This window comes from Acomys minous (genome assembly GCF_964271855.1).
Source record: "Acomys minous genome assembly, chromosome: 1".
In the NCBI taxonomy this organism is placed as follows: Eukaryota; Metazoa; Chordata; class Mammalia; order Rodentia; family Muridae; genus Acomys; species Acomys minous.
This window is the reverse complement of record NC_140483.1, coordinates 7857140-7879023: the sequence shown is the minus strand read 5'-3', so window position 1 is coordinate 7879023 and position 21884 is coordinate 7857140. Positions and strand designations below refer to the sequence as shown.

The following is a 21884-nucleotide window of genomic DNA, read 5'->3' as shown; positions in this document are numbered from 1 at the left end:
GCAGAGCGTAGGCTTGGCAGAGGCTGCCAGAAAGGACGCGCACGCACGTGCCTGCGTGGAATTGTGGGCCATGGACACTCGGGGCAGCAAGGGCTGCTGCCCAATACGCTTAGGCCTCTTCCCTTTGTTTGGGTCCAAGCCAGGCTGGATTCTCTGGCAACTATGTTTGGAGGCATGCGTGCGGTGAGGCTGTAAAAGTGCAGTTGGGGACAGTGACACTCACCCACCCGAGCAGGAATCAATCCCCAGATGTCAGCTCACGCCAAGAACCTTTTTCTGTAGAGGGTGAGCTAGAAGGTGTTAGGGAGAAGGGTGGGCAATGGATGGAGGCCTCCTCGGGCCTATTAGGCGAGGTGATTCCCCAAGTCCCGTGTGCGTGGAGAAGCCAACCTCCCAAGAGAGCAGGGCAGACCGTGTTCACCTGCAGTCTCCTCCCCGACACAATTCCCACACCAAGCTAAGCTGATGCTCCTTTTGACCCTAGGATCCCTCTCCTCTGTGCAACATTCAGCAAAGCTCTGAAGCAGCTACCTCACGTGCTTAGGGGGGCTCGAAGCGTGTAGTGCTTCCTGTCCTCAAAGATTATATTTTTGAGAAAACAAGATGAAAACAAAAATCGAACTAGCCCATTCACCACCGCCCATATCCCAGCCCTGGCCAAAGCACCTGACAAAGGTGGCCACATGGAATGGGATTCCTGGTGGATTAGACAATTAGTCCTATTCCAGTTGGCTGGGTGGGAAAAGGCAACTTTACCCAAGGGAGCAGTTTAGGGTGGAGAGGGCAAAGTGGGGAAGACCCACTGGTGCCGTTCTGCAGCCCCAGCTCCTACAAAACCCTCTAACTACAGCCAGCGAAAGACAACCTGCCCGCGCCCCGAGTGCCCCCTCCCCCACCCCCCATGCTCGCCGTGGCGGTCATTGTAGAGTCGGAAGGGCAACGCGACTGCCAGGTTACTCTTTTGGCTTCATCCTGTAGTAATTCCGTCCCAAATGCGGATTGCACAAATTCCTGGACCGGTATCTCAGGTGAACCCAGAGTCCTGGCAGTTTTCCTGTCTCCCTAAGGCCCGAGGCTGGGCTAGTCCTGGAGAGGCGGTGTGGATGTGGGGGTGGGCTGGGGGACTTGCCCTCTGGCTTCTCCCTCTCTCAGTACTGGGTGGGTTTGCCCTTCTTGGCTTGTGGTGGCTGCGGGTGGGGTGACAGGAGCAGTAAGGGATCGCATGAAGCAAAGTAACAAAACTGCTGCAAATTCTAGAGACATTAGACCCACTCCCACTTCAAGCCAGTTCCTTTCCAACTGGTGCCTGGAAAGTAAAGAGAGGTGTTTGTTCTTTTCCCCCAAGATATGTGTGTTGGGGGAAGGGGAAGGGTCCTTCGCACATTTACGCCTGCTCCTCTTATTAGTTGATTGCACCTTAAAGTTTGCTATTTATAGTCTAGGCTAGGCAGCCCGGTTCCTAGTGCGGAGCGCGAAAGGTCTCCGCCAGCCAAGCCTTGAGGCTTGTCTCACTGCCGTCGGGTGATTTCTTGGTGTTGATTTCCCCCTTTTGCAGCAGGCGACTAGTCGGACGCCCTCGGGGACCCCCAAAGCCACCAACTCCCGGGAGCTCAGAGAGCGGCTCTGCACGCAGGACCTTGTGAGTTGGCGCTGAGCCTCCGGGTGCACGCGGGCGGCGCTGTCGCTTGCCGCTTCGACCGTGCGGGTCGCCTTGTCCTTAGCCTCTGCCCCCTCCGACCTCCAGCCCTGTTCCCTAGCTCGCTTTTCCTGCTGTCACACACCCCCTTTTCCATTTCTGCGCAACCTCCTCATCCCTTCTCCCCGGTTCCCGGCTCCAGCCTGCTTTCAACTTAGAGCCGAGTTTGTTTCTGGGAGAGAGCCGAGTGGCCTCTTGGCAGGAGGCAGGGTGCGTGCGCGCGATGTGCAGGAGACCATGCGGGGCTGGCCTGGGAGTTCCCGGCCCGAGGGCTTCCGGAGCCCGCCGAGTGCGCCTCCTGGGTCTTCCGGGAGGGGATGAGGTGTGTCCGGCTGAGGACCTTTCCCGGGGTAGCTTTTGCCTCGGTGCCTGTGGCGGTCTGAAGCCACCCGGCTGCTCTGCGAGCACCGACTGTCTTTAATCACAACCCCTCGAATCATCCTTGAGTAGGGGGAGAAAAAAAAAGAAAAAGAAAGAAAATAAAAAGGAAGGAAAGCCGTGGCTCTGGACTGTGCAGAAAGAGTCAGAGTAAGGTTTCTCAACTCCAGCCCCGCGTCTGCCATCTGTTTTAAGTACGGATGCAGGCAGAGCTTGCTTAAAGGCAGGGCGGACCGAGGCTGAGGGTAGATAGACCCTGACCTTCTCCTTTTTCCCTAAGCGTCAGAACTCAGAGACGGTTTCTGTGTTTTAGAAATCAAGAGTCTGGGTGTAGTGGGTATTGGAAGCTCTCCTGACCCCAAAGCGAGACGAACGCTCAGGCACGCGTGGATAGCGACCTGCTCTAAGTGGCTGTGAGCGTTCAGCCTCGGTCAGACACTCTTTCCCGCAGGCCCGCGGCTGCTTGTGGCTCCTTCCCAGTGTATCAACGTGTGCTTTGCAATCTTGGCAGAGGCACGGTCTCGACGGAGAGAGGCGAAGGGAAGGTTGTGACTAAAAATAAATAAATAAATAAATAAATTCTGGTCTTCCATCAGTTTGGCCGAAAATGAGAGCTTAGGGAGTTAGGAGATTCTCGCCGCACTGTTAGAATAATTTCTAGAATCCTGTCCCGCTCAAAGTTGTGAAGGCTGCTTTGGGGATAGACTGGGGGAAAGCGGGCTTTGCACAGACTTGTAGTGTGCTCGCTGGAGTAGGTCTTCTCTGAGTATCAGAAGTTCCCCCACTGCCCACAGGACAAGGAGATGACATGTTGGGTGTTGCCAGCCCCTGTCTAGCCTCCACCCAGGCTTTCCACTTCAGGAACTGTCTGGTTCAGGCTGGATGGTGAACACTCACACCTAGTCTTGATCTGCCCAGATTTTCACTCCAGTGGCTTGAGACAGCTTGCAGTTCCTCTGCCAAAAGCAAAAGCCGGTTTCTTCCACCGTCCCCAGGCAGCTTTCGGAGCTGTGGTTAGGTAAGGATCTTAGCACAAGTTCATAGGCAGAAACTGGTGGTGTTGACCCTTAGGGGCCAGAGCTGGGACTGGATTTTAGTCCTAGTTCTTAATCTCTTCCACCTACCTTTCTCCTACCCTTCCCGAGGTGACGGGTGCTACTTCTGGATTTGTAGGAGCTGGTGGCCCTGTGCCTAAGGGAAACAGGGAAAGAAGGGAGGGAGGGGGAGGGAGGGAGGGGGGGAAAGGAGAAGGGAAAACACTTGAGTGGCCTCTTGTTGGCTGCTTTTCCTCTGCATAGCCTTTGAAATAAACTGAAGCCACCAATAAACCAAAACCTTTCCTTACCCCCAGGACATAGGCCTTCCCTATTTGGACCCAAAAAGCCATTGCTTAGAAGATGCTGATGGAGAAAGCCTCCTGGGCCTCCCAGCAACACAGGTTATTTTGCTTTCTTGGAAACTCTTGAATATACACATAAGGCTCCTGGATTCCCCAAAGTTTGTATCAACTTGTATCAACTTTGTGATCTGCAAGCTCTTCTGGGGTGATTTGATGTGACTTTAGGACTAGGGAGCTTTGCTTTGGCATGGCTTCACGCCATGCCGTCACGCCACTGTGTTGTGTCAGGAATGCCTGGTTTCTGTGTTCCCTGGTGCAGGTTCAGTTCTGTCCTCTGTACTTGTTTTGAGGTGGCCTCCAGACCCCCTGGGCCTTTTCCCATGGGTCTTCAGTGAATAAGTTCTCCTTCAGAGTGTGAATATTCATGGCATTTCCACCAAATAGTTAAAAACAGAGGAGGGCCAGTCAGGCTAGAAAAAACTTGGTAATGGACAGGGAGACCTGACACACTGCAGTCAGGTTTTTGGGATTCTCTTACATGGCCCTACATTATGATACAATGTAGGCCATTTAACTCTTTCCCCTTCTTTTTAAAAAGATTTATTTATTGTGTATGCATCAGATCACATTATAGATGGTTGTGAACCACCATGTGGTTGCTGGGAATTGAACTCAGGATCTCTGGAAGAGCAGTCAGTGCTCTTAACCACTGAGCCATCTCTCCAGCCTCCCTCCCCTTTTTTCTTTTGGTGGCTACTGAATGTCCTGGAGTAATCAACCTGAACTCTCCCAGATCAAGGGAATTTTATGTCCCCAAAATCTCTTGCTTGGTGACAAAGGCTTTTAATCCCAGCACTGTAGGAGGCAGAGGCAGGGGGATCTTGTGAGTTCAAGGTCAGCCTGGTCTACAAAGAAAGTCCAGGACAGCCAAAGCTACACAGAAAAACCCTATCTTGGGTGGGGGGGGGGACACTAACAACAAAAACAAAAACAAAACCCTATTGTTTCTTCAGACCCACCTCCATGGCTTTGGTTACAAATTGTACTTCAGGATTGTGTCTGAGCTACCTAGGGAAAGACTAAGATGACCTCACGGTGAACCATTATTATCTTCCTCAGTTCCCTTGGCCAAAAACTGCTAGAAGAAGGAATAAACCTGCTTGGGTAGAATCATTAGACAACCCATTTGGCTTCCTGCTTTTCCACTCTGACTCCACCCCCAACACAACAGGGCCTTTCTTGGGTAAGGATCCTCAAGAGTGGAGTGGAGACTATGCAGCTGCCTTGCTTCCTGGGATCTGGGGTTTGTTTGTTGAGAGGTGAACGCACTTTCCTTACTGGATTTCATTTGGTCATTAAGTATTCACATTTCCAGGCAGAGCTGAGACCCAAGGTTGCAAGAGGAAATTGATGAAGGAGGTGTTCTGGACAAGGAATACCTTAAGTGGGGGGACAGAACTGAGAGATTCTGTGACTATCTCAGCCACACCTTCAGGTTGAGGTCTGTGTCCTGGCCAACTGGTTTCACAATCTGAGTGCCAGAACCACTCACAGCCTAGCTAGCTTTCTGCGCTCACCTCTGCCGCATGATTTTGACATGAAGAAAAAAAAAAAGTTTCTTTTCAAGTTCTTGTTCACCTTCAACAGGTTGGTTTCAATTTCTATTTCTCAAGTTTCCTTATAATAATAGCACATAAACCAGGTTATGTTTAGTTTCTGTGAGGCAAGGTGATTCACCCCACAGTTCTCAGGTGGTTCTGGCTAAAACTGCCTTTGCCCTCATCAAGTTAGACACATACTTGAGATGAAATATATATATATATTCATTTAAATGCTGCCCCTCCTCTTTCTCTTCCTTCTCCCCTCACCCTTCCTCCCTCCTCTGTAGGTTTAGAATAAATCTGGTCATGTTAACATTTAAACAGACATGTCACAAAAGCTCAACATGATTTTCTATATAATAAATTCTTTGATATATTTTCAAGTCATAGATTAGATGGCTAAGGTAACTCCAGGAAACTGCACCTTTCACAGACATTGACCAGTGCACCCATTTCCAGACACATGCAGCTAACTTTATCGTACTTCTTTATGGCTTTATTCTCTTATGCAACTGAGTTTGGGATCAGTTGTAACAAGCATTCACTTAAATAGATATCCTCCCAATTTTTAAATGTATCCAAGTTCACCATCCATTCAACCTATTTGATAGAAGTGTTTTCAGTCCAGAAAAACAGAACACAGGAGGTGGAATATGCTTCACAAACCTGGTTGTTAAAGCTGTATTTTATTATTGTTTTTTATAATTGTTTTTTTTTATTTTTTATTTTTATTTATTTTTATTTTTTATTTTTTTATGAAGCCAAGGCCTCACACATGCTAGGAAAGCAGTCAACCACTGAGGTACATCTGAAGACTGAAAGCTGTTGTGATCATAAAACAAACAAGCAAACAAATAAACAAACCAAAGAAACATTTTACTTGTGGCAGAAAAGAGTATGTCATCTTTTCCAGGAAGGTTTGCTGAATAAGTACCTGTCCCTAGCACTTTTTATTTCCCTATGTCAGATAGATTGTTCTACCCAACTCACTTACCGAATGCCAATTACAGATAGATTCAAATTGCTGGTCTTCAAAAATCCTATCCCTCTTCTTTCCAGTAGAATTAATGTGCATTTTTTGTTTTTGTTTTGTTTTGTTTTGTTTTGTTTTGAGACAGGGCTTCTCTGTGTAGCCTTGGCTTTCCTGGACTCACTTTGTAGACCAAGCTGGCCTCAGACTCACAGAGATCTACCTGCCTCTGCCTCCCTGAGTGCTGGGATTACAGATGTGCACTATTGTGCCAGGCATGGGCAAATATTTTTATTTACACATTTCAGTGTAATTTGGAAGGGAGAGGGTTCCACACATACCCCTTAATCAATGGTGTCCAAATTGGCTACACTGTTTACAGAGGACATTTGAAAATGAGGATGTAACACAGGATGGCTTAAAGCTTCTGCAAGCAAGCCAATGAATTAAAAATGTCTCTCAAGGGCAAAGGGCTAATGAGAAATGACTCAGGAGACAAAGATCTTCAAAGTATGCAGTGTTTGGGGTGGAGCTCCGGTGGTGCTCAGCGTAGAAGGCATGTCCAGGATGTGGCACACACTTGTCAGATTCCCAGCACTGAGAAATAAATAAATACGGGGTGATGTAGTTTGTAGGTAGAAGCAACCTTTGTTTTTTCTGACTGGAGCCTTAAAATTGTACTGTTTTTATTTTTAACTGTGGTAAAGTTCAGATAGTAAAATACTTATTTAATTGTGAGTGTGTGTGTGTGTGTGTGTCTGTGTGTCTGTGTGTGTTTGTGTGTTCCATGTACATATTTGCATGGGTGGGGTGGGGGGGTTTGTGCACATAGAAGTGGACTCCAGATCTCTCTTCGTGGTCATTCCCCTGTCTCCACCTCCAGTCTCTCTTGAGGGATTTTGAGATTACGGATATGCCACACATCCAGCTGGTCCCATGGGGACCTTTTCTGTGGCTCCTGGAGATCTGAGTCCTGTCACCAGGCTGTCACACTTACTGCTTTCACGGTTGTGCTATCTCCCTGGATGTCAGTTTGAGGACCAGGATCTCTCACTGACCTGGAGCTTATCAATTCGCTTACACTCAGTTGTCAAGGAGTTGCAGGGGCCACCCGTTTCCACTCTCCTTTCCCAGATCTGGGCTTACAATCAGCAAGGAGGCTGCTGTTTCTTGGTTGTTTTTTTGTTGTTGTTGTTGTTTGGTTTTGTGTGTGTGTGTGTGTGTGTGTGTGTGTGTGTGTGTGTGTGTTGTTTGTTTGTTTCTTGTCGCTGGGAATCCAAACTCAGGTCCTCATGCTTGCCCAGTCAAGAGTCTGCCAACCGAGCCATCTCCCCAATCCCCATTTTTGATGAGTTCCAATTTCACAGTGGTTCCTTCTGATAATGGCTGCGTTGCGCATCCGAAGACTTGATTTAGACACAGCTCCTGAAAAGTACCAGAAACCAAACCCCCAAAACTGGAGTCCTAAATAAAGAGGATTCATTTGTATTGTGTACACTTTATCAAAGCAGACTACCAGACGGCAGGAGGAACTATCCCTGTTGTGTGAGAAGGAGAAATGACTGCGATCCACTGACCTTCCTACTTGAAGAAGTTCTGACTAATTCAGATACAGCATCCTCCGTGAGTGAGACGTTTTATCTGTAGATGACAGTCACTGTTACTTTAAAAATTATTACTATCAAATTCATCTACCTAGAAGTTTCAAATACTCACCTCTGTTTAAATAACATTAAGGATCAGCCTTAAGCCAACAAGCTCCAGGAACAGCTAAGCAAAGGTTGACAGACTGTTCCTAAGTTAGCTGTTTTCCTTTGACAAGCCTGGGTAATCAGGCGATCTGCTGCTAAGTTTCTTGGGAGAAAGGTTCTTGGAGTCAGAAGGGAAAGTAAATTATTACAAGACACTGTTGAAAAGTTAGCTGGCACAGATGTTTGTAATACCAGCATCCTAGAAGCTGAGGCAGGGGGATTGCTATGGGTTCAAGGCCAGGCTAGGCTGCATAGTGAACTCCTGTCTCAAGACACAATTAAAAAGTTAGTAAGAGAAAATGCATACAAATGGACATTACAGAATGCAAAACCGTCTCTTCACTCAAATTGGTTACTTTTGGAGGATTCATTTATTGATTAAAGTGATATATACATTGGTCTGGATCAAGTTTTTAACTTGCTTACTTATTGAGTTATGGAATAACAAGACCTGTTGCTAATGCAGGTTTGAAACCTCTATTTTTTCCCCAGCTGATTTCATAGACTGGGCTTCTGGGTGTCTTATTTTATGGAGGGTGCTATTGGGCAAACCACTGGACACTTTGGAAGTGCCATATACAGCAGGCAAGGGTCCTGAGGAACTCCAGGGACACTCCTTCCTCCTCTGCAGAATAAATTATTCCTCTGCCTCAGACTTATGGTGGGGATAAAAGTGGAGGAGTACATACGAGACATCGTGCCTTTTGAAGTGCATTGTATATTTTCTTGTTATGTAGGTATTATCCAAAGACTTAAAATTATTCTAAGAAATAAGCTGGGCATGGTCGGACATGTGTCTAACCCAGTACTCAGGAGGCTGAGACAGGGGGATCATGGTTCAAGGCTATTCTGGGCTATGTAGAAATGCCAACAGTACAACAGGAACAACAGGTAAAAAGGGCAGCTAAGGATGCAGTATTTAGTAGTATGTAGCATGCACTCAGTGGTGGGATGCTTGTGTAGCATCCATGATGACTAGCTTTGATCATTAGTAACACACACACACACACACACACACACACAGAGTCTCAAACACTATTGTAAACTATGCACTCTCATTTCTCTGCATCTTCAAGGTTGAACCAATAGGGACACACTCATATGGCTAATAAGAGACAGCTGGAGTGTTTTGTTGGCTTGTTTTAGGAGACAGTCACGTGCAGCCCTGGCTAGCGTTTGGCTTGGCATATAGGCAAGTCTGGCTTTGAACTTCTGATCTTTCTGCTTCTACCTCTTGACTACTGGAGTGGCGGGTCTGTGACGCCACCACCACTAGCAAGGACTAGATACTGAACCACAAAGTCGGGCTCCAGAATTTTTGCTCTGGTTTATCTGCTACTTAAATGCTGCTACTTTAATGACTACTTAAAAATAAACACATGTTTCAAATGGAAACCTAAATGTATATTAATTGATTCAACGTGTTTTAATTGGAGGCCCATTTTCTTACCAGCCTTCTCTTGAAGTGTGGGAAATTCCAGCAGCACTGGGATGCTGACCTCTCTCCTGTTATAGCTATAACCCCCTCAAATGGCTTATTTCTCTTACTGGCTCATGCCCACCTTGCTTGGCTTGCTTGTTCTCTTTTCTATCTCCTGGAGCCCTAGATTCAGCCATTTTGTTACAGCTAAGGTAGGCTGGAGGCTAGGAGAAAAACCATTAAAGCCAAAGCACATAGAGAAAACCCAACCATAACCAGGAAGTGGACCTTCTGGCACAGGCTGAATTCTACAAAGGCCGTCATTGTCAGCAGTGAGTGACCCGACCTCAGAGCAAGGAGTCCTCGAGTTGGTGGGTGAGTTGCTGTTTCTTCTGGTTTGGACCTGTCATTTCCAGCTTGGGCCTGTCATTTCCAGCTTGAGGAGGCTCAGCTATGGTCATCAGATTGTCACAGGATCACTCCCTGGAGGAGGGAGGGGTGGGGCTCATGGCCCCCCTCCCCCATTTCCTAATGTGATGGAGGTGGAGGAAGGTTGGGGTGGGTGGGCCTTCGGGGCACTGTGGCTGTGGTGATTCTTGAGGCGTCTTCAATTTTCAGTGGTGCAAGTACCTCTTTTTGTCACTTATAGATGCTGCAAGTGGGACAACGCTTCAGTGAGGAGGTCGACTTATGTAGAATCTTTTCTTTTTTTCTTTACTTGTTTTGTTTCTGAAGACAGGGTTGCTCTGTGTAGGCCTGGCTGCCCTGGAACTTGCTTTGTAGACCAGGCTGGCCTTGAACTCAGAGGTCTGCCTTCCTCTGCCTTCCAAGCGCTGGGCCTAATGGCGTGCGCCACCACGCCTGGTGAAATTCTTCTTTGGTCTGTTGATGATCTGTTTATCTAGAGTGAAGGGAAGAATTCACATCTTCGAAGGGTAGGTCATGTGATCCTGTTTGAAGCACGCAGCAAGTATTTAAAACAAAGTTTCAAGATCAGAAAGGTGGCAGGGAACACACCTCAGTGTGTAGAGTGCTTTCCTAGTGTGCCAAAGCTCTGGGTTCCATCCTTAGCACTGGATGAACGGAGCATGATGGCACAGACTAGCACTTGGGGTGCTGGAGGCAGGAGGATCGGGAGTTCGTGGTCATCATCAGTTGCACAGTGAGTTTAAAACCATCCCGCACTACATGACACTTGGTTAAACAAAACAAAACAAAACAAAACAAAAACAAAACATCAGAATATGTATGCGCAAAACCAAGGTCACAAAAAGCAAATGACTGTATAGATGTGTGAAGTGGGGATCCTACCTACTAGAGATGCCTAAAAGTCACCCAGGAGGCCCAGGCCTTTCATCAAGGTATTTGTTTTCTCTGTCATCTGTGGGGCAAAACTCAAGCAATGCTTTGTCTTCCAACAAGCAGGCTTCAGACCCAGCCTGTAGTGCTTTCTGAGTCTTCTTGCTGTGCTGTTGGGCAGTTTAGAGGGAAGGCCATGATGTTGGAGGCTCTAGAATAAAAAGACCATCTGAAGAGAGAGAGAGAGAGAGAGAGAGAGAGAGAGAGAGAGAGAGAGAGAGAGAGAGAGAGAGAGAGAGCTGCATGGGCATCTTTCCACTGTGGCGAATATTCGGGTGCGTTCTGGTCTTTAAATGATAATAATTATTAGCAAGGGTGTTTTATTAGTTAAGCAGTTCTTCTTGTAAACATGTGAGTGTTAAACAAAGCCTTTGCCGTGTATTACTCTTAAGACTTAAGTCAGGCACAGAGGCACATGCCTGTAATCCCAGCACTCAGGGAGGCAGAGGCAGGCGGATCTCTGTGAGTTCCAGGCCAGTCTGGTCTACAAAACGAGTCTAGGGTAGTCAAGGCTACACAGAGAAACCGTGTCTCAAAAAAGCCAAAAAAACAAAACAAAACAAAACAAAACAACAACAACCCAGCTACAGTACTTCTCCCTGTAGGAACTGATGTCAAGCAGAAGCACATGGAATGTTCCATGTGCTGTGGCCCATGTGCTATTTTTTTGTCCTCAGTGATTTGGCTAATGCCAGGCCCATAAGCATGAGCCTAATGTACTGTGGAACACTTTACCAGGATGATTGACACGGCTGCACATGGTACAATTGGGCCAGTCCTGATTCCTCCCTCTTTTAAAATCAGAAACCTGGTTTGTGCTGTGACTTTTTTTTTTCCTTCTTGCAATAGTACAGGATGGAAATAGCTGCCGACTTACTGTGCTGTGGAGCAGTGTGTGTTGTCTGCCCGCTGGCTTTCAAGGTAGCACTTCACATGTACTCCGCTCATACAGCTATGGGGTAGGTGGGTTTAGAAATGGTGGCATGAATTCCAAAGAGGGAAGACAGGCTCAGGAATTCTTTCCTAAGATGCGCCAACTCATGAGGGAATAGACTTGCAACTGAACCTCATCCCTCTGCTTTCAAGTCCCTGTCTCCCAACAGCATGAAAACAACCTGTAGTTTCCAGACAAAAGATGTTAACATGTGCTTTACCCTGGAAAGGTTTCTTGAGAAATACCTTTCTGAAGCCACAGGTTCCTTAGCTTTCATTATGGGACAATTCAGAGCCTTGTGTGAGCTGATATGCCTCCCGTGACTGTCAAGGGATTTGAGATGTGGTGTTTTCTAGACTATCCATGGTTTCCTTTATTGAGAGAGCTGGTGGTGTGCAGAACACAGCAGTGAGCCTGTAACCTCTGAGGGACCTACGATATTAGTCTAGGCCTGAAAGTGTCATGAACACGGAGCCCACTGCACCTCCCTCCTTCCCCAAGATGGCGGGCTGTGTCCTCATATTCTAGTGAGCAGGTGTCTCTGGGTCTGAACACTGTGGGCAGGCTCTAGTCAAAAGGCTGGCATTCAGGAGTCCAGTCAGCATGGGGCTGCCTTTGAAGGTCCTGGGTTAGGTGTATATTTGGGTAGAGAGTGGATAATAGAGGTGTGTTGGTTCATTCCAGCAGAAGACCTTTGAGGAGGAAGAGTGACTCTCTCGTCCTCTAGTGATTCTGAGACCATCTTGGAGCAGTCAGTGTGAGGATGGTAGCACCAATAGGAGTCTTGTGCCAGTCTGCCTCTACCTATTGGGTGTGATTCATCTGAGGGACTCCCAAGCCTGTGGCTAGGTAGATGGGACAAAGTTATCATCAAGGCTGACCTTGTGCCTGTGCCTTGTCTTTGTCAAGATATCTGTGGAGGAAAGGAGAACATAGGCATTTTTGGAGAATTTCCTTAACCTAGATATTTCACCACCCTCCGTCACCTCTCTCTGTTCTCCCTGCCTCCACACTCTGCTCTCCGCTCTCTCTTCTCTTCTTTCCTCCTATTCCTCCCCCTCCCCCTCTTGATCCTCCCCCACTTTTCTTTCACTGTCAGGAAGTATCTGTATCTGAAGAGAAGAAGGGGTTGGCAACGGCTCACATAAAGTAGGGTGGTGTCCTCACATGATGGATAGATTTAAATTGTTTAAACTGTTGACATTTATCAAATTACCCTGAAGCCTTCCACATCACCACCTTGCTTCACACACACGGAGACTTCTTGAGGAAGCCTTTTAATATTTGCTTTTCTTAGTTATCATAACACTCAAAGATGTGTCACTTTACTGCACACATAAGCAGGCTTTACCACCCTTGTGCTCTTGAGCTTTTGTAAAATGAAATAAACACACGTAGTACTATCCCAATAACGCAGGTGGCCATTCCCTGCGTTTGTCACTCCAAAAGTTGTATTTAAATACTTGAGGAAAATTATGTTCTCGGTGCTTCCAGAATTGTTTAGCTCTTTGTTCCCTGGGAGGATTCTTCAAACCCTATGTATTGGTCTCTTTGGCTTTGGAGTTACTCTTTCTGTTCCTCTCAGTGTGGAAGACTAGAGGCTAGTGGCTGCCTGCAGGGAAAACGTATCTGATGCGCTCTCAGAAAAAGTGGGACAGGATGCGGGTACCGTCCCAGACAGATATCTGCTACATGCTAACTGAAGGGTTACCAGCATGGCCACAGGCTCTGAGGAGCTTCTTCTGGGCTTTCTCCAGGAGATCGCTTTGGGGCCACAGGTAGAATTGGTGAGCTTTTGACAAGGGAAGAAACGGGCCTGGCGTCTTTTATAAGAAGACACGAATGTGAACAGAGACAGAAGTGGAATGCTGTAAGGTTTACTGGGACCACAGTAGAAATATGTTTAGGATGAAGGGAGATAGGGGATAATCAGGAAGGAGATGAGGACTAATATTACTCAGAAATCCTTGGGTACCATATGCTGTGAGGTCCATGGCCTAGCTGTCTTCACCTTTTATTCTTACACCAAGCAAAGCAGATTCTTATTGATTGTTGCACCATAGACACTTGCAGCTTTTCACTGCAAAGTGATTGTGAAGAAGGACAATGTTTCCCAGAATCCTTTGCATCTAACTGAGGATAAGCAGTAGTTCTCAGCGATGGACAGTATGCATCCTTCCCATAGAAACAACTAGGAATCCAGTGTGCCTTTACTAGCATGAGCTATAGATGGGGACTGGTATAAACAAGGAGACTTCATCATCAGGGAAAGAGAGGCACGAGATGGAGGAGGCTTTGTGGGTTGAGAAGTGGATCTGCCATGGGTGAGGCTCTGAGATGTGATCTTGTCTTTCAGAGCAGCAGGAAATGCCTCGATGGAGACAGGCATTGTCACCGGCCTATCTCACAGTGGCTCCCAGCTCCCATAACTAGTAAGTGCAAAGGCCGAGGCGCATGTCCAGCCTTGTCCTCATGCTGCTTCTCTGGGTTTAACACTGCCTACATGGTGAGGACTCTCAAGTCACCGTTGTCACTCCAAATGCCATTTGCAGGTCAAGACGGAGAGAGGCAATTGTCCATGCAGTGTTTCTACTGGAAAGTCTATAGTGTTAGGGTATACGGCGAATGCATTTACAAATAAGGACCTGTGGGCCAGAGATGTGCTCTGTGAAGACATGAGGACCTGGCTTCTCATCCTGAAAACTGACACAAAGCGGGATGGGTAGGCTGGATCTGTAGTGCTGACACTCCTCAGGTGAGATGGTAGGAAGGTGATGGTCACTGGTTTGATATTATTTTTCTTTGTACACTGCTCTCATTTTCACCTCTCTTGAAACCGTCGACCCCCCTACCGCTGCTTTGGCTTACACTAAGTCATCTCTCACACAGACTCGGAGCAGTGACTCCCAACTGGTCGCCCTGTCTCTTACATCAGCCTATCAAGGGCATTCGTCACCACAACCGGGAGAGTGATTTTTCTCAAATGTGAACCTGATCATTATTTCATTCCCTTCTGACAGCTCTTCACTGAGTTCCAGTGGCACACATCCAGATTGCTTTACAGAGCACAAGAGGCCTTCTGCGCTCGTCCGCAGGTCTCTCCAGCCTTGTGCCTGACACCTCACTGTTCCTCACCCCAGCTTCAGACACACTGAACATTGACCGACTGCCTTATCTCTGTCTGCTTGCTCCCATGTGTCCCTTCTGCCTGATAAATGATTGTGAGGCCTTCAAGACCCAAAGGGCATGACCTCTTGCACACTGGACATGGTGTCACTGTGCCAAACCTCTTCCAGGGACAGCACATTGCTCTTCTTGTGTCATCTGTTCTGAGGGCTCCATTCTTGGACTTGTCTCTTGGGATGTCAGCTAAGCACTAGGTGTTGAGAGGAAGTGGGTCTGGCCTCTGCCCTGCCAGTTGCCTACACTCTTAGTACAGAACTGGGTGAGAATCAGATGTTCTCACAGATACTTGTGGCACCACCGTTATGATACAGCGTGAGGAAGTGAAAAGGGCGCACAACACAGGAGAACTGATCTGACATGGGAAGGCAGTGGAGACTCTGACTAACAAAATGTGCTTGTGTTAAGATGTGAAAGTTGACCTATGAACCCAAGGAAAACAAGATGCAGGTAGACTCAGTGGGGAAACCCCATGGAAGACAGAGTTTGAATCAGCCATGGTGAGCATGCCTGTAATCCCAGCCTTCAGGACACCAAAAGAGGCCTGTGAGCTTGAGGCCCACCTGTGCTGATTCCCTAATCATATTCATTTTCTTAATCATGTGTGTGTGTCTGGTATGTGTGTGTGTGTAACCACGTGTGTGCACATGTGTGTATGTGCTCTGTGTATATGTGTGTGTGTGCATGTGTGTGTGCTTTGTGCGTGCATGTGTGCATGTTTGAGTGCATGCATGTGTGTGTTTGTTTGTGTGTGTGTATGTGTGTGTGTGTGTGTTCATGTGTTCATGAATGCCCAAGGAAGCCAGGTGACTGATCTTCCGAGGCTGAATTCCAGCGTTGTGAGCCACTTGACATGAGTTTTGGGAATAGAACTCAAATCCTCTGGAAGAGCAATCTCCTCTAAACTGAATCTCCAGCCCCTAGCCTGGGACCCAGATCGAGGCATTGTTTCATATAACAAAACACCCTACGATAAAGGGGAATACAGGGACTTAATACAAAGTTCAGGAATTAGGAATTAGAAGCCACATTAAGAAAGAGAAAGGACTAGAGATGCGGCCCAAGAATCAGTGATTTGTCTAGAAAGTTCTGTGTCTCCAGCCTTGGGGTCAGGGGAGGTCAGAGATAAAAAAGACAGGAATTTTAATTTTTTAAAAAATAACATCCTTGACATGGAGCAGTGTCTCAGCTGTTCTTACTGCATCTAAATTGGGCAGCTCACATCTGCCTGTGACACCAGAGGAATCTGACAATCCCTTCTTAACTCCATGGGTACTGCACTCTTTGTATATACCAAAATACACACATACACTTGTATTTCAAAATTAAAAAGCAAGCACCAAAATCCTAAAGAATTCCTTGTATCTGCTGTACGAATAATAAGTCCAGAGTTGCCTAAGTCGGTGATGGAAGATCTGTTAAGTAGGTGTGCCCAGATAGTGAATGAGGACTGTAAGGGAGGAGCTAAAAGAGCATTTTAGGACTAGATACAGTAGGATCTTAAAAGAGATGGTTACATACTTACGTGAAGGCTGGCTGTGGGGCTGAGGCACAGTGGGAGAAACTCCGTGGAGAGAGTTTAAATGTGAGGTTTTTTTGGGTCCACTTTGGGGCTATGAGAAAAGCAGAGTTACTTAGGAAATGTCACATAAGAGACAAGTGCTTGAGTTCAGTGTGCAAATCCTCATCTATGCTTGGTTAGGATGTTTCTCTTGGGGCCAGGATGAGACAACACATCATAGAGGGAGCAAGTGACAAAAAAGCTGCTCACCTCATGGTGGCCAGGAAGCAACAGAGAACATTCGAGGAAATCAGGGGCAGAGGAGTGGGTTGGGTCCCAATATCTTTTTCCAGGGCCTGCCTTGTTGACCCAGCTTACTTAGACAATACCTAAGCCTTGAGAGGCTCCTGTGAGCGCCGCTGGCTAACAACCACATTTTGACTCCTCGGGCTTTTGTGGGCCATTTAAGATAAAAGTACAGCAGGTACCTTGGGAAGAACCAGGATGGCTCGTCTTACCACGTGCCACATGCTTTTCTAGTCCTTCATATTTACCATGTTATAATTATATTTATGTAAGTCTTACAGCGTGGGCTGAGAGCTGCTCAAAACACAGACAACATCTGCCCGTGATTCCTCTTTTTCAGTTTTGTGTCCCTGTACCCATCTCTGTAACTGTGTATAATATTTCTCAAGTAAATGCTTTTGCACAAATATCCCAACTGACCCCAAAGGCCTGCACATTTTCTCCCACACCAATAGCAGAGAGGAAGGAACAACAAAACTGGAAAGACAAGTTGTAGCTCAGTGGTGGAGTGCTTTAAATCCCTGGCTAAGAAGTTGCATTAAGACATAAATGTAATTAAACTTTAAGTTTACATTTACTTTCCAATCCAACCTTTGTTTCAAATAGTGCCTCTGTTATTTTAAAAAAACATTATAGTGTTTACTCAAGGGACATGCTCTCCTAAGTAAATCAAAGCCAGTAGCCAAGTTAAGAGGAAACTACAGAGGTAAGAATCTGGCATGCTTTTATGACAAGGACCAAATGCATCCAGAATAACCCACAGGGGGGGAAAAAAAGCTAGTAATACAGAAGGGATGTTACAGCAACTATTTACTTTTTCGCTTGCTGTCTTTTGGTTTTGTGTTCGAGGTTAGGATTTGCTCACTGGGGCAAATCCAGAGGTTTACATAGTCTGTTGCTGGGTTGTTTTTGGAGAACAACTCTGAAGAGACTAATGTTGAAGGGCTAGGCCTGTTTCTTGGGGTCATGGTCATAGAAAAATAGTTTTTATCACTTTAATTTAGTCAGAATCATACAAACAGCCTCTATGCTGTTTGTCTTAGTGAGATAAGGCTGAGTGTGTAAATGCCCCATGAAGTGCTTGGGATTAAAATGGACTCGTGCAAGACCTACGTGAAGCCAGTTCACAGTCAAGAATGGGGCTGTTTTAGTTTTATTAACCAAGAGCAGCATGGGAATTCTTCACTCACACCCCCCTGAGATCAGATGCATTGTCCTTTGTTGTCTCATTAGAAAGCTATATTGTAAGGTCCCATATTTGTCATCCACATGGGATAAAGGAAGCCAGAGAACATGTTCCCTCCAATGTGTAGACGGCCTTTGCACATACAATTTATTCTTTTGCGTGATCGCAAATTCCCTGTCACATGAGCCAAGCAGTGATTGAACACTCAGATGAGCCACAGTTCCTTCTTGTCAGTCTACTAAAAAAGATTCACATTTACTTATTTATTGTGTATGTACACACACATGTACATACACGTCACTGTGCATATGCCAAGTACACAGAACATCTTGTGGGACTCAGGTCTCTACATCTGCCTTTTACAATGTGGGTCCCAGGGATCAGACTCAAGCGGTAAGATCTGGTGGCAGGCCCCTTTTCACGTGGTTCCATCTGGCCAGAACTTTTCTTGTCGGTTATTAATGACAAGAATTAGAATCGAGCATCACATAACAGAAGGCTCAATCCTATTGATTTCGTTGACCGGCTGTGGCAAGTCTGTTGGCTACAGCTGTACTCTGCAGTTACGGCTCTAACGTGACAAGTGTGGCTTTGACAGGTTTCCAGGAACCCCAGTCCCAGAGAGAGATGAGCTTCCAGTAGGTCTTAAAGCAGCCAATGATTGTATTTAGAAGGTTACTTCGGTGGTTAGGGTCTCAGGGTCTTGAACCATGTGGCTTGGGCTCGGATCTTGCCCTTGACAGTCCCTAGCAGCACAGTCTTAGTTTAGTGATGTAACTCCTTGATTCACAGTCTCTCCCATGCTTAGAAGGGTTAGGGGGATACGTACGTATGTCCCAGGGTTGCTGGGAGAATTAAACATTACGATCAGCAAAATGGTGAGGACAGGGTCTGCTACATAGTAAGTCATTTCTGGCTGCTATTATTAGATTAGGAATATGCTCAAGAGATGAGCTTTAGAAAGACAAAGATTAATGAGGGCAAGGTCAGTGGAACTTCTGGTAAGATATAAAAAAAATTGAACTTTTTGGTCAACCATTAAATGCACATCATCTGCTTGACCTTTTAGACAGAATTATTGTACAGATTGCTTTCTATAAATAGTCTCTAAAAAGTATTAAGAATATCAAAAAAGCATCCAGAGGAATGCAGGATGGATGTCTATTTTGTGAAGATTAAAAACCTTAGGATGGTTCAATTTAGTGAAAAGAAAGCTCACAAAACATATATATATATATATGTATATATAAAAACAATACAAAGTATTTACCTAGCAATTACCAGATCAATACAATATTGTTTCATTTTACTTATTTAATTCCATTTATTATTTTTTAACCATGTAACTTCATTTGGTTCTCACAAAACTCCATGGAGTCCAGTTCTTCAAGGAGCCCTGTAGCCCTTTGAAGCCTCAAGTCATGTTGAAGCGCCATGCTGGGTCCCCTCCCAGTTCTTACTGTCTGTCTGTGGCATTTCCCTCCATCTGTTGTTGATGATGTTAATATCATCACTGGTAGGGCATTTTTGGCTTTGCAAAGTACTTAATAGTTTTGTAAATTATGCGATCGTTTGCATGCGTGTATACGTGTAGATGTAAATGCACGTGTGTATGCTTGTGTGTGAGGGTGCAGGTGCACGTACACACGCATGTCTGTGGAGGCTAGAGGTCATCCTCAAGTGATGTCCATTGTGTCTCACTGAGACCTGGGAACCACAGGTCAGGTAAGGCTGGCTGGAAGGAGCCTCTGCATCCACCTGCCTGCCTCTGCCTCCCCAGGGTCAGGGTTACAAGTGCAGCCGTGGTGCCTGGTTCTTAAAAGTGTGTTCCGGAGCCAAAACTCAGGTCTTCATGCTTGCTTGGCCAGCACTTTCCAGTTAATCTGTGTCCCCAGCCTGCATCAAACATTCTTTATGTGTCAGTTTCCTGAAGTTTCACCCAGGCTTACGTTTCAGCCCCCATATGCTGTAACCAAATTCTCTAATAGTGTCTTGCCAATTCCACACCAACGTCAATCTGCTCTACTGGCTCTACTGATGGAGAGAGGGAGAGAGAGAGAGGGGGGGGGGGGGAGAGACCCCAGAGAAGAAGGCAGGTAGGCAGCCAGGAAGCAGAGAGGACGAGGAGCCCTCACTAATCTCATCCTCACTTTAAATGTGGGAAGTTTCTGGGCTGCTCTGTTTTCCATAGCACGATTGACTGATTTTTCTGCCCTTCATCCACACATCAAAATAAGAACAGAAGACTTTAGAGCTGAACTTCAGAAAACATATTTGAGCACTATGGATATTAAAATATGAGGGATGATGGAGGAAAATGCTTCCCCCATAACTTCCTAAGACATGATGTCATCTGCGTTGTTATTGTGCTGTATTTCAAGTGGCCATCATGTCTAGCTTTTGGATGAGACGTCGCCTGTACATCTGACAGATAATGCAGACATCTCGCCTTAAACACATCAAGAACCTCATGGGTTGTTATTAGTTTGGTTTGAATTAGTAGAAAATTGTTGTACTCTATCTGGGGCTTTGCCAGTGTGATGACAACCAGAGTTAGGAGCTGCCAGCAATCACTATTACCCACGGTGATGGCTTTATGGCTTTTTACATTCCTCTCAAGATAATTAAGGTATTTATATCCATAAAATGGAAAACTACCTACCTTAATCTATTTTATCTGTAATGTCTACATAGAATCCAGGCATTTTAGTAGGATGAGTAGGGTATCAGGATGTTAGGGAGAAAAACATAATAATAAATCTTTCATTCATGTATATAAAATTTGCCATTGAGAAAAATCTTCAAAAGTACTGTTCCATGGATTAGAAGTGATGGAGTGTGGTGTAAAAAGGTTGGGCATGCCGAAACTGTCATGTCTAGTGGAGGCAATGCACAATACATTCTGATAGGGGCCACACAGACTTAACAACATAAACATTTTTGGACGTGAATATATAGTGACGGGGTACCTCGTTTTCTGTGGGAACCTTTTTTTTTATTTTTAACTGTGGGAGATGTGAACATCATCTACTTCCTCCTTTCACGGAACCAGTGAAAAGGCAAAGTTTGATTTCTCCACAGTTCATCCTGGAAGAGCAGTGAGTATTCGGTTTATTTAGGGGTATGTTCTGAACAAGCTCTGAGATGCAGCAGTGTCACACATCTCATGGTTGTTGTCTTTCGGAATGGAAGAGTTCCTGCCATTTTGTTGTAAATTCAGGACCTTGGTGTAACCAAAACCCTTGATCTATGATAACTCCTGTTTCCTGCTTTGCTGAATTTGCAGCGTGCCAACATATGAAGGCTTGCTTGCTGACAAGCTGGTACTGCCTTCTGCTGCCATATTAGTCACCTGAAGACAAAGACAGAACCCATGAGACTTCTGTGGTTAGGACCGAATTTACACTTCCTCAAGAATCATTTCAACCTTAGTTGTTTTCATCATTATTGCTTATTTCCGTACTCATCTGGCAGAGTAGCAGGAAGCTTACAATTTTAAGTTTTAACTCTTCTTTTTGTATATAATAGGAAACTACCCTAAATCTGCAAGGCGAATCTTATGACTAGACAGTGCTATGGATGTTCCATGGTTTACAGATAGTTTGAGTGTGCCCCTTGAGATTCATGGTCAGGAAGTTTGTTCCTGAGTATGATATGAAAAGTTTGAGGAATGATGGGAATATTTTAAAAGATTGATTTTTATTGGTGTGTGTGCGTGAGAGAGAGAGAGAGAGAGAGAGAGAGAGAGAGAGAGAGAGAGAGAGAGAGAAGAGAGAGACAGACACAGACACAGACACAGACACAGACACAGAGACAGAGACAGAGACAGAGACAGAGACAGAGACAGAGACACAGAAAGACACACAGTGAAAAAACAAAAACAAAAAACAAAACAAAACAAAAGACACACAGTGGGGACTGACTTTCACACGTACTCTCGTGCCTCATATTTGACCACGTCGCCTGAATGGGGAGACCTGGTGGCACTCAGAGGAAGGATAGCAGGCTACCAAGAAGAGACTTGATACCCTATGAGCATATACAAGGGGAGGAAGTCCCCTTCAGTCACAGTCTTAGGAGAGGGGAGTAAGGGGAAAATGGGAGGGAGGGAGGATTGGGAGGATACAAGGGAGGGGATAACCATTGAGATGTAATATGAATAAATTAATAAAATAAAATAAAAAAGAAGAAAGACATACATATAAAGAAGAGAGAAGTGTGCAGGATCTAAGGAGGCCAAAAGGCAGGGGATCTCCTGTA

At 45.9% G+C, this 21884-nt stretch overlaps 1 protein-coding gene across 2 annotated transcripts in view; it reads left to right on the top strand.

The window, feature by feature from the left end:
* The first annotated feature begins 1554 nt into the window (after nucleotides 1–1554).
* Nucleotides 1555–21884, top strand: part of ESRRG (estrogen related receptor gamma) — a 604250-nt gene continuing 583920 nt past the window's right edge. The window contains exon 1 of one of the 2 annotated variants that reach the window (XM_084773293.1): nucleotides 1555–1639. The gene's annotated coding sequence lies outside the window, so the exon portion shown is untranslated. Of the gene's footprint in view, nucleotides 1640–9452; nucleotides 9531–21884 lie in introns of those variants that run through there. The other variant, XM_084773294.1, reaches the window with a different exon arrangement.